Below are 17874 nucleotides of genomic sequence, written 5' to 3'. Positions count from 1 at the left end.
CCAGGACCACTTCCAACATCCCCACGCCGGGCTGCCTGGAGTCCCCTGTCCTTTGGGGAGCCCAGTGCTTATGACTGGATTGGCTCCCCCTTGCAGGCGTCTCCCTGCTGCAGGCTGGGTCCTCAGAAAGGGCGGTCTTCTAGTCCTGGGTTTCACATGCATTGTATCAGGTGGCAGACCAGCTGCTTTCAGTCTTGAATCAGGTCTTTGGCTCCTCCCAGAAACCAACCAACTTTGAGCAGGAAATCCTGCCCCTCCCCAAAGAGTGGGAAACCACAGAGGAAGAGAGATGAGACAGAAGGATAGAGAGAAGGAGGAGAGAGGAGAGAAGCAACCGGAAATAGGCAGCCAATAAAAAGAAGCGGCACCTATCTGAAGCCTCAAGGTAAGACTTTATGACATTGTATGTTGTATGTGACACTGTCACTGTTCAGGGCTATACACAGTAGGACCTCAAACACACACACACACTCCTCCATTGAAATAGTGTCTATTGAGGAAGGATAGCAGGTCTGAAAAGAAATCAACTTCTATGTCAATTTCGATTGCTGGTCAAAAAAAAAAAAAAACTGTAAAAAAAAAATGCTGAGGGAGTTCTGGGCTGTGGGAGGGATGACATAAAAGGCAGATGGAACAAGGGTCTGGTGCTGGCACCAAGAGCAGCCGATCATCTGGCAGTAGACCGTTAGTTGGAATAAAAAGTTGCTAAGGCTGTGAGAAGTCACAGCGTTCTGGAGTTCTTCTGGATGCACACAAAGCTAGCAGGGCGTACACAGTTCTGAACTGATGACAGACGTAAGCACTATACCCCATCTTCTCTAGAGACACGTTGAAAGGGGTGTGGGCATCCCACTGCAGCCAATCAATTGGGCCTCTGTGCCAATGGTCTGAGATCAGAGCTGTGTGAAGTGGTCCATGGGCACTGGAGGCCGGAGCCTCTCAAAGATTTCTCTGTAAAAAGAGATTTTACCGTTTCTCCCAAAATCCCAGCTCAGCATCTGTTCAGGACACTGACTTGAGGCTCCAAACAGCCTGCTCAGAGGGCATCCCAAGGTACTTCTTTCAAATCAGGGAGTTAGAGAAACCCTAACAGGAAAAGGAAATGCCATTCTCAACTCATAGTTGCCCAGAGTCACTGGCTATCACTTGCCAGCCAGTGCAAAGGGCTTCAGTTACTGCTCTAATAACTTGGGGGTGGGAGGTTCAAAATAGCTAAGTGCTTCAGAAAACATCTAGACAGGGCAACATTGTTTCACAGCCGTTGGCCTTTTAAAAGGGCTTTTTTCTCAACAAGAATGTAACAGAATATGATGCACTTTATAACTGGTGTGTGTGTTTGTGTGTGCGTGCGTGCGTGTGTGTTTGTGTGTGTGGTGTGTAGGTGTGTATGCTTATAATGTTGTATGTGATGTGCATCGTTTGTGATGTATGTGTTGTATGTTAGTGTACGTGGTGGGGGGGTTGGTGCATTGTATTTTGGTGTGTGTGCAGTATATAGCACATATATATGGGGGGAGGGAGTCCTATGATATGTGTATGTCTTCAGTGACATGTTTCTCTCAGGTATCTGTGATTCAAAAGTGATAAACATAGTGGAAGAGGTTGGGAGAAATGGAGCAATCTCTTCTGCTTGCTTGTCAAGAATTTAAAGGAATTGCCTTTCTCTTTTTAGCATGATGTAAAAACAAAATGAAATAAAATCTTGCCTCTTCTTTAATGCTCATTTTGGTACAGCTAACGCTGCCTGCATCCAATTTCTGTTTGGGAACAAACCTTAAAGGTAATCTAATTTCATTCGCCCCATTTGCCAAGTGAGGCAGTGGGAGCCAAGGCAGGGCAGTGCCTTACTGAAGGCCACGTCTGTGCCTGCAGCAGAGGGATGGGTGACTGAACCTCATCTTTCCTTACTGAGGATCGAAATCACCCAGACTTCACAGGAAGATACTGGGTGTCCCCAGAGCTCATGAACACTGCATCTGCTGGTTGGGTAAGAGACCCAGCTACAACATATAAATAATCCTTGGCTGGCAGGAACACGGGAACAATATTTCACTAATGTGAGCTTTTCCAGGGCCTGTTTCATAACTGTTTGGACACTAGAGGATAGTATCGGACAGGAAGTAGCTTGTCATGTGGGATCGAGAACCATCCCAATCTTGTCATTGAACCAGCATTTAATGTCTTCTCTCTCAGCAATCTTCAGATTGCTCTCTTTATAATATTTTGAGTTGGCTCAGATTTGCAGAGGAAACAAGATGTTGTTATTTCTGGATCTAGTGTTGGTAGGCCCTGGTTCACATGCTGCCCTAGCATGGACAGGCATAACCAAGTGGCTTCTCCACATCTCCCTTGCTCTGGCTGCATCTCTCTCTCTAGACTCCTGTTCTGCACCCACAGATCACTCTTCCTGGGATACCTTTCCCCCAGTTTCACATCCAGAGCTCACACTTAACCTTCAAACCTTAGGTCTGAAGACCCCTCCCTCCCCCAGAAGTCCCTCCTGCCACCCTGGGCTAGCCTGAGCCACTGTCTCCTCTGTGAGGACTGTTACAGGCTGCTATTCCACCTTTGTAAGCTTGGGTCACTCACACACTTCCATGACACTTGACTACCATGTACTTTGGAGCAAACACCACATATCAGAGTCTTTATATTCCCACCACCAAACAGTTTCAGAAGGATTTTAGTGTTCAAGAATGTTTCGATACAAAAAGTAAAAAAAAAAAAAAAATGGATGAAGCCTGGAATGCATAAAGCCCTGGGTTTGATCCCCACCACAGCATAAAGGGGGTATAGTGATGTATATCTGTTATTTCAGCCCTTGAGAAGTAGAGGCAGGAGGATCAGAAGTTCAAAGTCATCCTTGGCTACATAGCAAAGTCCAGGTAGACTGAACTAGAAACACAGCCTTTTCTTCTTTGTCAATACCATTGTAACAAAGTTTCCTTTTCATGGTCTCGATTTATGGGCTACTCATACACACTTGCCCTCCCTCTGAGCCTGGTGGAACATTCAGAAAAGATCACTCAGGATTAAGCACAGCAACATGAATAAATATATCTACCTCCTACAAAATGCTCTAGTCACAGGCAAAGAATGCTCCTGCTGTACCACAGGGGCAAAGAGAGAAGCGGGGGCAGAGATAGCAGCAACAGAGAAATGTCAACACCCTTTCTAAAGACGGTCTGAACCTCGGACACCCAGGTGCTCGTGAGGCAGGAGTCCTACAGAGCCTCTAGAGAGAAGTGAGGACATGCTGCCCCCAACCCTGGAAGAGCTAAAAACAGCAGAATTGGACAAAACCCACATGAAAGGTTACCAGCCCCCTTTCCTGGCTCTGCTCCTAGAATGAGCACAGTCTGGCCTGTATACCTCTACCCACTTACGCTATCCCACAGTAGCAATGAATGAAGGTCATCCCTGCAGAAGGAACCCAGTGAAAGAGACAAATACAAGAGTCCGTGGCATATGGGGGTCTTCCTGTGGAGCTGCCAGGCACCCTTACTATCCCACAGCACAGTGGCAGTGAGTGGAGAAACCTGGCCAGCAACCCACTCAACAGTGACAGTTGCCGAGGTCGGATGAAAGCTCCAAACATGGCAAAGTGCATGCGGGTCAGCCCAGCAGCATCGGCGTGCTCTGACATCAGGGAAGACGAGCATCCACAGATGAGGACTATGGGGACATATTTTAAAAGTACTCAGAACAAGAAAAGGCTCTTTGAAGAAAGAAATACAACTGGAAATTTTAAAATTATAGTGATGGGAGCCGGAGATGGCCCAGCAGAGCACTTGCTGTGCAAGCTCAAACACCTGAGGTCAGTTCCCAGCAGGACATCGAGAGCTAGACACTGTCACATACTCAGACCTCAGTGCTGAAAGGCTGGAAGAGGCAGGTCCCAAGAGCCCTCTGACCAGCCAGCCTGGGTGAATCAGAAAGCTCCTAGTTCAGTAAAAGACCCTGTCTCAAACACTAAGTGGAGGGCAACAGAGGAAGCCACCTGGAGTCAACTTCTGACCTCTACATGCATGTGCATGTACACCCAGCCATATGTATGCACACATACCCACATGTATATATGCCTACTTACATGTATATACACCCACCCACATGTGTATATACTCATCTACATGTGTGTATACCCACCCACATGTGTATGCACCTACCCACATGTATGTACACCCACCCACATGTATACACACCCACCCACATGTATGTACACCCACCCACATGTGTATAAACCCACCCACATGTATGTACACCCACCCACATATATGTATACCACCCACATGTATACACACCCACCCACATGTATGTACACCCACCCACACATATGTATACTACCCACATGTATACACACCCACCCACATGTATATACACCCACCCACATGTATGTACACCCACCCACACATATGTATACCACCCACATGTATACACACCCACCCACATGTATGTACACCCACCCACATGTGTATATACCCACCCACATGTATGTACACCACCCACATGTATGTACACCCACCCACATGTATGTACACACACCCACATGTATGTACACCCACCCACACATATGTACACCCACCCACATGTGTGTACACCCACCCACATGTATATATGCCCACCCACATTACACATAATTATGATGAAGCACTTAAAGATAAAATTATGGACTTCTCCCAAAAAGAGAGGAAATGGGGGAGGGGTAGATATAAAAGACCAACCTAGAAAGAATCTCTGAAAGTTTCTAATAAGAATCACGGTCGGTGAGAGGAGAAGCAAATCCACTAACCAAGAAATACTTTCTCTAAAGTTTCCTAAGGCAAAGGACTTGAGATTCCATTTGAACAGCCAGGAGTGTACTCAATGTGCCTACAAAACAGAAACCAAATCCCCTCCAAACACAATACTGGAAATGTTTGATCCCTTAAATGAATGGAACTGAGAAGTTCTTGAGAGAGAAACAGCCCATGAACCAACAACTGGGATCCGCACAGCATTTCGACTGCTCAGTGTTGGCAGCTAAGAACTGGAGCAGTACGGCAGTATCCTCCAGCTCGGAGAAAATAACGTCCAACCCAGAATTCCTTGTTCAGCTAAATACAGTAAAGGAGGAGTTAGAACAAGCGATGGCCTTATGGGAACCGCGGCACTGGCCAGGGTCAGATGGATTCAGGACACACAGCAAAGATGTAAACTACTACTCCCCCATTCGAGTCCTTCCCACATCAAAACTCCGTTGGCATTCCTGAGGAGGTACACCAAGAAAGGTGAAAACGGGGGTCCCCAGGTAACTGCAAAAGGGGCTTCCCACACCACCAATCAGTAAAGTTCTGATCAAGCAGAAAGAGAAGAAAGCAGACTTACTACCCAGCACTTGTGACCTGTTTGTTTGGTTTGTGTTTCTTCTCATCAGAAGTCCTAGAGAACATAAGTAACCCAGAAGGCAGAGAAATAAAAATGGAGGTGTTTATTAACTCCCGAGGAGAGGCAAAGGACACAAGAGAAGAAAGGGTATCCTGGTATCCCCTCGGCTCGCCCTAATAACGCAAACACTGATTAATAATCCAAGGAGACTGTGAAGCTGTAGTATTAGGGTCTGAAAGACACCACATGAAGTGTTGTTTTTAAAAAGAAACATCCAGATGTTCCTTATGGGAAATAAGGAAATAACTTCTAGATTGGAAAAAATAAAAAAAAAAATACTTAAAAGAATACTGTTTAACAAATATATAGTTGAACCCTTCTGGGGACAGAGGGTGTGATAAGTTTTAAAAGCTATTGCCTGTGAGCAGGACTACATGGCCCAGAGGCGTTGAGAACCTTCAGAAATCATGAGACCTTTTAAACATTCCAATTCATTATATTGACAGGTATGCAAATTTATTTAGTGTATGTATACAAATGTGTGTGTGTGTGCATGTGTGAGTGCGTGTGTGAGAGTGTGTATGTGCATGCGCGTGTGTGCATGTGTGTGTACATGTGTGTGTGAGAGAGAGTGTGTGTGCTTGTGTGTGTGTGTGTGTGTGTGTGTGTGTGTGTGTACCATTCTGTGTGTACATTTCTGTAGAAGTCAGGGATCTGTCTCTGTGTGGTTTCTCAGGAGCTGTCCGTCCTATTGTCTGAGACAAGGTCTCTCAACTAAGACCTGGGGCTTGATGGTTAGGTGAGGCTGGCGGCTAGCAAGCTCCAGGGATCTGCCTGTGTCCACCTCCCTAGAGCTGGGATTGCAGGCACACACCATCACACCCAGCTTTTTATGTGGGTGCTGGGGACTGAACTCTGTTCCCCATGCTTACGCAGCAGGCACTTTCCCTTTCACATCTTGCCAGCATGAAGAAGATGTGAAAGAGGCTTGGTTGTGTTCTGTCAGCCACACATTGGTGCCTGGAGTCACTAAGTTAAGCCTCAAACCAGCGGTCTAATTAGCTAATGCAGAGTTCACTTCCTTGACCAGGTTCCTCGAACCTCTTTGGACAGGATCACAGGAAGCTAGAGCTAGAACCTGGTTAAAGGGGTTAGACCCCTTATAGGACTGTTGCCTGAGGGAAGGAAGAGCTCGGCACAAAACTGCGCTTCCCTACAAATACAGACAGGATGTGAGGGTTTGCAGCCCAACTGCAGAGTGGCAATTGTTAGATGGAAAATTACTAAGAGGAAATATCAGGGTGAGAAGAAAGAGATGGTTCTGATGGGACTGACTTGGCAGGGATCTCACTGAAGGTTTGCCAAGGTGACTGCCATCACCTGGGGATGGAGGAAGATGAGGAGATTGATCAGATATCAAAGCTAAATAGTTACCTGAGGGGGGTGGCAGCAGGAGGGTTCTTGCTAACCTGAATTAGCAGGATCTTGCTAAAGCTGGATTTTGCACAGAAGTGTACACAAATGAGCCTTGCACAAGGTCCAAGAGCCTGCTGGGCCAAACAGGAACCTCTTTGTCAGAAACCTTGGAAAAATGCACATTCCTGGGCCCTACCCTTGACTAATAATATCATTCATCAGGCCTGCTGGGGGCTGGGAACTGTCCTCTACTTTCTGGGACCAAGTGTGGTGTGGGGTGAGGGTGGACAGGTATGGTGGTGGTGACAGTGGGGTGTGTGTGTGTGTGTGTGTGTGTGTGTGTGTGTGTGGTACAGGGGTGTATGTGTAGTGTGTGAGTAAGTATAGTGTGTATACACGTGTGTAGTATGTGTGTGGTGTAGGGGTGTGTGTATGTGTAGTATGTGTGAGTATGTGTGTATAGTGTGTGTGAGTGTGTGAGTATGTGTGGTGTGTATAATGTATGTAGTGTGTATGTGTGTAATGTGTAGTGTGTGTGGTATATGTAGTGTGTGTGAGAGTGTGTGTAGTATGTGTAGTGTGTATGTGTGTAGTGTGTGTGGTATGTGTGTGAGTGTATGTGTGAGTGTGTGTAATGTGTGTAGTGTGTGTGAATTGTGTGTAGTGTATATGTGTATAGTGTGTGTGAGTGTGGTATAGGAGTGTGGTGTAGTCTGTATGTGTAGTGTGTGAGTGTGTGTGTGTAAGTGTGTGTGGTGTAGGGGTGTGTGTATGTGTAGTGTGTGAATGTATGTAAGTGTGTGTTTGTGTGTGTGTGTGTGTGTGTGTGTGTGTGTGTGTGTGTAGGAGGGAGTCAGGGATACTAGTTCCCTGTATGGCTCTTTCTAAGGGTGTGTCAGTGCTTAGGAGTCTTTCTCCTCCCTTTTCCTTCATCCTCTTTTGTCCTGACTTAACCCATAGGTCCCTCTGGATTGTAGAAACATTGCCAGAAATTAAGTCTCAGTGTCTGTCTGCCTTTAAATAGCTGCAGTCTTTTTCTTCTTCCAACCCTTGGGCGCCCTCTCCTGCCAGAAGTCTGTTAAAACCTTTGGGATTCAAAACCAACCTACAAAAATCACTCATTTCCAATATGCTGATAATGAATTTGCTGAGAAAAAAAAATCAGGGAAAACAAAATATTATTCACAGTAGTTCCAAAATATAAAACACCTAAGAACAGCCCTATCCAACGAGGTGAAGACTCTCAGACACTGAAGGACTTGAAGAAAACCCTAGAAATGTCCTGGCAGAAACAGTATTGTGAAATGGCTCTCATGAAAAGAAATCTATAGATTTGGTGTGATCCCATCAAGATCCTGGTGACATTCTTCATAGAACTAGAAAAAATCCTCAAACTCAAACTCATTCTGCACAACAAAAAACTCCAAGAGACCAAAGCAAACCCAGGCAGTGTGGAGTGCTGGAGACACGGTAACGCCTGATCCCAAATCACACCAGAGCCACAAGGACAAACCAGCACAAAAGAAGAGACGGATCAGTGAACTAGCAGAGAAGACGCACACATAAACTCAGCCACGTGATTTTTAACAAAGGCACCAAAAGCATACATGGGGGAAGTCAGCATCTTCGACAGCAGTGCAGAGGAAGCTGGACGGCACACGCAGAAGAACAAAATTAAATAGATTCCCTCTTCTCCCTGTGCAAAACTTAATAATGGATTAAAGGTTTTGATTTAAGACCCAAAACTCCAAAAATGTTCAAGAAAAGTCAAAAACAAAACACTTCGTGGTGTGGGCACAGGCAAGAACTTTCTAAAAATAACTCTAATTGCTCAAGAAATAATTCCAAGATTGACACGTGACATTGCATGAAATTTAAAAGCTTCCACATAGCAAAGAAAACAATCAGGAGAATGAAGAGAAAGTCGACATAATGGGAGAGAGTCTGTGCTAACTACACACTGGGCAAGGAGTTAATATCTAGGTTGTATAAAGAACTACAAAATTTAAACACCAAAAAAAAAAAAAAACCAAAAAACAAAACAAAACAAAAAACCTAAAACAAGTCACCTACTTTTAAAAGTCTCCTACACCCTTACCCACGAGGGAGATACAAGTTAAAACTGCTTTAAGAGTTCCTCTCACTCTGATCAGAATGGCTACCATAAAGAAAACATTGACCACAAATACTGGTAATGAAGGGCAAAGTGTAAACTAGGGTGGTCACTATGGAAATTCCTCAAAAAAAAAAAAAAAATAACAGGACGGTAGTTCTCCAGGTATCCTGCTCCTGAGTGTTTATCCAAAGACTCTAAGTCAGCACACCATGGAGACTGTCACATATCCATAATCATTGCCATTCACAATACCCCCAAGCCAGCCTAGATCCAAGATGAATGGGTAAAGACACGATGGGATTTGGTTCATCCATAAGGAAAATGAAATTATGGCATCTGCAGGAAAGTGGATGGAAGAGTATAGTGAGAATTCTGGAACCTGGGGTTCTTTTAAAAACACAGAAATATTATAACAATGTGCTTTCGTTTCAATCCTAGCTGTGAGGCTGCTCCAGACTGTCCACAGCAGCTGACTGTGGTTTACCTCATGCTCTAACATAAGTGTGGTTTTACCAGGTGCAGACAATTTGTGAGACTGTATGACATTTAGAATTCTGGGAACATTTCAGAGGGCATATAAATACTAGGGCCCTTAGAGGCAAGATTGGTAGTCGGTGGTCATTCAGGGGTGTTATTGCAGTTTGTTAGTAGGCATGCTCAAAAAGGAAATAGACAGAGGGAAATTGGATTCAGGGATCTCTGTCTTTCTCTCTCCTTTCTATCCTCCTCTCCTATCTAGTGTTAGGTTCCGAAACCAGGGGAACAGAAGATGGGCAAAAGAAGATCCCCAAAAGTAGCAAAGCCCAGGCTACAGAAGAGCATTATGTTAAATAAGATAAACCATCAGAGAGACAACAGGTTTTCAAACCCATATATGTGGAAGAGAGAAGGAGGGGAGAAGAGAGAGAAGTGTATGCGTGTGTGTACTGTGTATGTATACAAGTGTATGAACATGTGCATGTGTGCGAACATGTGCACGTGTGTATGTGTGTGCATGTGAGTGCACGTGTACATGCATGTATGTGTGTGTACACGTATGTATGTGTATGAACATGTGTATGTGTGTGTGGTGTGTGGATGTGTGTGTAGTGCGTATATACATGTGTGTGCATGTGTGAGAGACATGTAAGTAGAAAGGGGACTGTGAGAGGAATTAGGGAGTTCTAAAGGGAAGAAGACATGGATGAAGAAGGTAATGGAACGTGTCATGAAAGCAGAAGGGGGCATTTTGGAAAATAAAAAGGGTAGCAAGAGGGGGAGCAGAGGAGGGAAGGGGAAAAGGAATAAAGTATAATGACTTGTATAAAAATGACCCAGTGACACCCATTTCTTCTTATGCTAAGCCCCCCCCCCCCAAAAAAAGTTAAATCCTTCAGCATCCTAGGGCCCAGAGACTGCAGCCAGTTCCCTCCCTGTTGGGTCACTTCTCAGGGCTGCAGCCAAGCCCTCAAACTCCATGAACCATCCTCTCAGACATAAAATGGAAAATTAAACATGGGAAAAGACATGCTTTTCAGATAAAGCACATCAAGATTGGGAAGGCAAGGAACACAACAGAGATGAGAATGAAAGATACACATGGTGATCGGGGCTAAGGAGGAGACGTGGAAGGAATTTCCCTCCCACCTCCTTGTCTTCACCCTCTCCCAAGATTTATGAGTATCTGGGGAAGCTGCACTCATCTACTTTCCACAAATAGAAGGAAGCAAACGAGTTATGCCAAGCAGCTCCCTGGGCTTGGAAGCAGAAGCAGAGGGTTCAAGATCTACACTCACTTGTTTTCCTCGACACTTAGAAGTGGGCTTCCCTGCCAGCGCCATGTACCGTGTCGACTGGAGTCAGACTCCATAAATCACATCCTCCCTCCGTTCCAACTTCTTTCTCCACAGGATCATTCTCTCAGCTTAGAAGATGCTCAACAGAGCAGTGTGTGGCTCAGAAATATTGGAATGAAAGCTTAACTGTTGCTGTCTCTTGCTTATGAAGGTCCATGAAAGGGCACACACACACACACACACACACTACACACACAATACACACATATAAATAACACACACACAAACACATGCTCACACAGCATATACACTTATATACACATACACAATATATATACATACCCAACACACAAACACGTGTTCATATACAACATACACACAAAACATACATACACAACACACACTCAAACACATGCTCATACACAGAAACAGATGCTCACACACACACAAACACATGCTCCTCACACACATACACACAAACATACATATACAACACACACCCAAACACATACTCATACACACACATACCCAGCACATAAACATGTGTTCATACATATACACAAATACACACCACACAAACATGGTCATATATAGCTAACACACAAAACCACACATATACAACACACACAAACACATGTTTGTACACATACATACAAAAACACATATTCCTATGTAAACAATGCACAAACACTCATACAATCATACACATAAATACAAATAAAGGCTCACACACAAACTCATACAATATCATATTGGCTCACTCCCCTTCACTCTTTGATCAGTATTCCTATTTCAGTGCCTTCAGAATTACCCTTACAGATGCTTAGTGACAACTCTGTGTTCTTGTCCTGTCTGACTCTGCTTGAGCTCTGTGACTACTTAAGATCTGTCACCTATCGTTTCTGTGTTCCCTCAAGTCCTCCTGCTACTGGCTCTCCCCTTTGTTCCTTCAATGGCTTTCCTCCATGACTTTAATTGTTCATGTAATAAACCCTTCAGCCTTTGCTCTCTTCCTGTTAAGTCTTAAGTATGCTTATACATTTAAATTCCAACTGGTCTAATTTTTTTCCAAATCCGTATTTGTAGCCTGGACCTTTGCTAAACTCCAAGTATCTACCAGATGCCTGCATCTGAGCCATGTCACATACTACTGCACCAAAGATGCTCACTGAGCACCTGACAAGACGCAGCAAGGTACTAACACTGGAGATGCAGTGCTGGTCAATACAGGCTAAGCACTGCAGTCCTGGGTAAGATGGGCTGGGCATTGCAGTACTGGTCAAGATTGGCTAAGCACTGCAGCTGGTCAAGATGAGCTGGGCATTGACCATTGGCCTTGACCCTCCCAGAAAGTCAGCTATCAATACAGAGGAGAGCCAAGAATGAGAGGAGATTTGATTGGGAGGAGATGTGGCCAGTTCTGGGTTAACCTTGTCCGGTTCCAAGAAGTGTGAGGCAAGCCTCCCCACGGGACTTTGAAGAGCAGGGTCTGAAGGACAAGATTGATTCAAGGGGAGAAGAAGAGGCGCTCCTGTGGAGAGAATATGGGTCTTCTAGACTTTATCTTAAAAAAACACAAGGAACCACTGGATCCTTCCATATGAGAAACACACTGATTGGTCACAGTATGAGGTGGGTGGGATGTGGGGGAGCTGATGGTCCCCTTGTTGCAAGTTGACACGCCCACAGATTCCTCTGTATTAGACTCCATAAGTTATGTTTGAATGTACCATACCAATTCCTTTTTTTTCTTTCTTTCTTTCTTGTTTGTTTGTTTGTTTTGTTTTTCCATACAGGGTTTCTCTGTGTAGCCCTGGCTGTCCTAGAACTCACTCTGTAGACCAGGCTGGACTCGAACTCAGAAATCTTCCTGCCTCTGCCTCCCAAGTGCTGGGATTAAAGGCGTGTGCCACCACTGCCTGGCTGCAGTCATCTTTCAAAGAAGAGAAATGGTCTGAATTTGGAAACAATAACGTGTCAGAGGGCAGTGTAGGTTACTTAAGCAGAAAGAGCAGTAGCCTAAGTTAGAACAGTCACCATGAAGCAGGATTGTGAATTGGTTCTAGAGATACTTAGGAACCAGAGTGGGCAGGAAGAAATATGGGGCTCTGAAGAGGAATGTCCAAAAAGGAGATCCAGATTATTAACTGTATGAATTGAGGAGCCATCCATCACAATAGACTGGGACACGATAGACTCTATAACTACAAGGTCATAGAGAGCAGGCACTGACCTTAAAACGTTAGACATAAGTCAGCCATACAGCCAACAATATCACTCCTAGGTACAGACCAGAAAACAAAATGGCCACACGTGCTCATACCAGTTCCCTGTGGGGCTGTTCCTGGTGCAGAAAGTGGATGACTCCAGCTACTTGTGCTCCCTCTTGAGCAAGAACAAAAGCAGGTGTCACCATAGCACAGAGCAACAAGGTTCAGAGTCCTGCAACCTCTGAATGCCACATGAGGTGAAAGAAGTCAAGCATGAAAAGGACCTGTCAGGTGACCCTGCTGCTGGGGAAGGCCAGAAAAGGCAAGTTTTTGAAGATGGAAAGAGGAGCAGGGTCCATCTGAGCCAGGCTGGGGGCCATCAATTGATGGCAGGTGGCAAGAAAGGGTCTGTCGGGTAATAAAGATGGTCTAAACTTGGGTTGCAAGGATAGTTTCCTAACTCTGAAAATTATTAAAAAATCATCCAGCCATACATATAAAATAAGGTAGTTTTCTAGTAAATACTGTACTTCAACAGTAGAACTGTTAAAAATTAGTTTGGGCTATCAAAATGGCTCAGTAAGTTAAGGTATTTGCTGCCAAGCTTGACGACTTGTGTTCAATCACCAAGACCCATGGTAGAAAACTGATTCCCATAAGTTGTCCTCTGACCATTATATGTGTGTTATGGCACACACATACACACACACTAAATAAACAAACATATAAATACCATGAAAATTTTAAAAAGGTCAGTTAAAGCATGTTGGATTAGAGATGTTCATGAAGCAGTCTGAAGGAGAAGTTGTGTGAATAGGGGGCCATGCTCCCTACTAATGAGAAAGTGCACATAAGAAAAATGACTGTCAGTGAAGCCATAAGAATGATGGGAACTAAAGGGAAAAAAGAAAAGATAGACTCAAAGAGAAGCCTAGATTCTAGGGAATCAGAAAGGTAAGTCCATAGAGTAAGCTAAATACAGTCAGAGAGACAAGAAGATAGACCAGCAGAAAAACTGAACTAGACCAGAGGAAGGAGAGGGGAGAAAGGAGGAGAGAGAGACAGCAAGGGTTACCAAGAGTCAGACAACAGAGGGAGGTGTGGCAGAAGAATCTGGTGGAACCTGAGGATCCTGGTGATGAAGTTGGACATAGCTCCAGGGGGCTGCATACCCCAGTGACATAGCCATGCAAGAATGTCATGATTGTGTCATGCAAGAGTGACAAAGTAAAATTCCAGAGGGCAGGTAAGGGACAGATGAGCCTGAAGAGCCGAGAATTTCCAAGCTTTTCTACTCAGGCAATGAAGGGTTACAAAGGGAAAGGGAAGCAGAAGCATCCTGTGGTGGAGATGAAGAGGCCCTGAGTTCAAATCCACATAACTGGGAAGATATGTCCAGAACTATGCACTCCAGTGGTGGCCACTTAGGTCCCTCAAAGATGTGGCCATTGCTTCCTTTTCCAGTCTGGCTTCTCATCTTGGAACCACTGTGCGAAATTTAATGGTCCAACATATGGTGCTATTTGCAGTTCCCCCAAACACATGATTCTCTTTAACACCTCCCTCTATTTTCTCTCACAGCTTCCTTTACATCAAGTCTTCCTAAAACAAGCCTCCCTCTACCCCACACGTTCCTGGAAGCAAGCTCGGCGTCCATATTTATCCTTCCTCCTTTGCCTACACACAGTTCAGTGTCAATCAAGAATGAGTTCTTTCCAACAGTCTCCTGTGTGTCCACCCTACACATGGATGGTCTGCTTCCTTCTCGACACTGCAGACTTTCCACAGCGTACATTGATGATTGACCTCTGCATTTTGACGTTCTTGTAAAACCTGGCCTTTTCATTCATAGCACTTGACCCACGGTGACTTAGAGTTTCTACAGTGTTGAAGAGATACCATAACCATGGCAACTCTTATAAAGGAAAGCATTTACTTGGGGCTGACTTACAGTTCAGAGGTTCAGTCTATTGTCATCAGGGCTGGAAGTATGATGGCACACAAGTAGACATGGTCCTGGAGAGGTAGCTGAGTGTTCTACCTCTGGAACATCAGGCAGCAGGAAGAGAAAGTGATCCACTAGGTGTGGCTTGACTCTCAAAACCTACTCCCCATGAATACACTTTCTCCAACAAAGCCACACCTACTCTAACAAGACCACACCTCCTAATAGTGCCACTTCCTGTGAGCCTATGTGACCATTTCATTCAAACCATCACATTCTGCTCCCTGGCCCCTTAGGCTTGTAGCCATATCATAATGCAAAATGCATTTAGTCCAACTTTAAAATTTCCCATAGTCTTTCACAATCTCAACAGTGTTTAAAAGTCCACAGTTCAAAGTCTCAGATTCTCATGGCACTCTCCTGAATTGCCTGTAAAATCAAACGTGAAAAGCAGATCATATACTTCCAACATACAGTAGCATGGGATATAAATTTCTGTTCCAAAAGAAAGAAGGGGAGCATAGTGAGGAAATACTGAACGAAAGCAAGACCAAAACTCAGCTGGACAAACTCCAAACTCTGCATTACCATGACTGACATCCAAGTGCTCTTCAGAGCTCCAACACCTTTCAGCTTTGTTGACAGCAACACACTTCTTTCTCATGGGCTGGTTCCACTTCCTGTTAGCAGCTTTCCTCAGCAAGTATCCCATGACTGGCATCTGCAACATTTTGAAATCTCCAAGGCAATCCAGGCTTCATTTTCACAGCCTCACACAATGGCCTCTCTGGGTCTATGCACGGATACCCCTGATATATGCCTGGCCTCAACAGCTTTCCCTAGTCATGAAGGGAGATTCCATAACAACCACCCCCGTTTTTTTATCCTTGCCCATTCTTCATTTCCTATTGAGGTCCTGTCTGTGACTGTGGTGATTTGAATAGGTATGGCCCCCAAAGAGTCCTGTGTTTGAATGCTTGGCGCTATTAGGAGGCATTGCCTTGTTGGAAGAAATGCATCATTGTGTAGGTGTGCTTGGAGTCTATGCTCAAGCAACACCTACTATGACACAAGTCTCCTTCTGCTGCCTGTCAATCAAGAACTCTCAGCCAAGTCTCTAGCACCACATCTCCTAGCCTGCTGCCATATTTCCCATAATGATAATAATGGGCTAAATCTCTGAAACGGTAAGACAGCCCCAATTAGGTTTTTTTTTTCCTTTGTAAGAGTTGCTGAGGTCACGGTGTCTCTTCAGAGAGATGGGAACACTCACTAAGACAGTGACCGTCTGTTGGGCTCCTCTGTGGAGAAGGTAGCTGAGATGTTCTTAGTAATCGTGGCCCACAGTGGGTTTTTATCTGCATCTTAGGCAGAATTTTTCAGAGTTTCCAAAACTTTCTTAGTGGCTTTTCCTGCTGCTGTGGCAAAATACTCTTTGGACAGAAGCAACGTAAGGGAAGGAGGGTTTATTCAGTTCACCACTCCAGGGTATAGTCCATCATGGGAAGTAAGTTCTGGTAGCAGGAGCTTGGGGCAATTATGTAGTCAGGAAGCAGAAAACAGTGATTCTGTCACCTATCTGTCTATCTATCTATCTATCTATCGATCGATCGATCGATCGGTTTGTCTGTCTATCTTTCTATCTATCATGCAGCAACTATCTATTATCTATCATCTATCTATCCATTCATCTATGTATCTGTCATCCAACATCTTTTATCTATATATCCATTGTCTATCATCTCAACCTTTAAAAAAGTTACATTATATTTATTGTTGTATTAATGTATATGTATATATGCATATGTTCGCATATGTCCATGTCATAGTATGTGTATGAAGGTCAGAGTACCTCCTTCTGAAGGACTCACTTCTCTCCTTCTACTGTGTGGTCTCCAGGGTTCACACTTGGCTTGTCAGGCTTTGCAGCAGTTGCCTTTCGCCACTGAGCCTGCTCCATCTCAGCTATGGAAAGAGACATACTTGAACATAAGTCACTAATTATCTGAAACCCAGACTTAGTTGGGTGTCCCATGTTTTATTTGGCAACCTCAGAAGTGACAGTATGTGATGGTTTAGTTTTGACTGTCAACTGAACAGGATCTGAAATCACTTAGGTAACAAGCCTCCAGACACATCTGCATTGGATTATTTACATTAGGCTAGCCTCTAGGCATGCCTATGAGAAACTGCCTTGATTAGGTTGATGGAGGCAGTGCCATTCCCTGGGCTTGGGTCCTGAACTACATAAAAGGAAGGGGCAAGACTAGAACAAGGATATAAACAAGTTTGAGCCCCTCTTATATCCTCCAAGATTATTTGGGCTATTCCCAATCACGGTGAGCTTTGTCAGTAAACGGGCTAACAGTGCAGTTAATTGCTATCCTGCATAGTACAAGGGCCAGGTGTCTAAACTCAACAGCAATTCTGGCCAATTCTGGCTGGAAGTGATTAACTCTATCCCCAAGGTCCCTTCCTGTAGCATACAATCTGATTCCTCAGATTTTCCATGTTTCCCAAAGGCCAGAATCTTTATGGCCATTGGATTGCATTTTTCTATTGTGTATTTCTTGGGAGGGGGATTTCTTCCCCCATATCTTTCCTTTCTTCACTATAACCAGACATTTGATATATGGGTTTCTGATCTGTAGTCACACTGGCTAATACTTTCCCCATATCTATCGTCATCAGTTCCTGGGTCCAGGCCTGAGAACAGAGGGGTTTGGACCATGACCTTGTGTTAATATAAAACCCAGGAAGAAGTAGAGTAGGCAGGGAGTAAAAGGGCCTGGGGACCAATTAAACCTTAATTTTAATGGGTTCAAAGTCCAGGGACAGTAAATTTAGAACTTTCTTCCTTGGCTTCTGCTCTCTAGGTCTGGATGTGGTGAATCCATGGTGTACTATCAGTTACCTTCAGAGCCACTGGAGTGGAGATAATCACCGAGTATGGTCATTTCCAGGTTTGTTCCAGTATCCCCTCTGGCAACCTGATTAACCCAAACAAATATCACTTGATTTGAAAGGGGAAACTGGAGATGAGTTGGG

The 17874-nt window shown here is 44.5% G+C and overlaps 1 long non-coding RNA gene across 2 annotated transcripts in view; it reads left to right on the top strand.

The window, feature by feature from the left end:
- Positions 1 to 172: 172 nt before the first annotated feature.
- The window catches only part of LOC143443749 (uncharacterized), a 20536-nt gene continuing 2834 nt past the window's right edge, over positions 173 to 17874 (top strand). The window contains exons 1-3 of one of the 2 annotated variants that reach the window (XR_013113016.1): positions 173 to 385; positions 11758 to 11865; positions 17703 to 17789. This is a non-coding gene — a long non-coding RNA (uncharacterized LOC143443749). The remainder of the gene's footprint in view (positions 386 to 11757; positions 11866 to 17702; positions 17790 to 17874) is intronic. The other variant, XR_013113015.1, reaches the window with a different exon arrangement.

The sequence above is a fragment of the Arvicanthis niloticus genome, chromosome 10 (genome assembly GCF_011762505.2).
Source record: "Arvicanthis niloticus isolate mArvNil1 chromosome 10, mArvNil1.pat.X, whole genome shotgun sequence".
Lineage (NCBI taxonomy): Eukaryota > Metazoa > Chordata > Mammalia > Rodentia > Muridae > Arvicanthis > Arvicanthis niloticus.
This window is presented reverse-complemented; position numbering and strand designations above follow the sequence as displayed.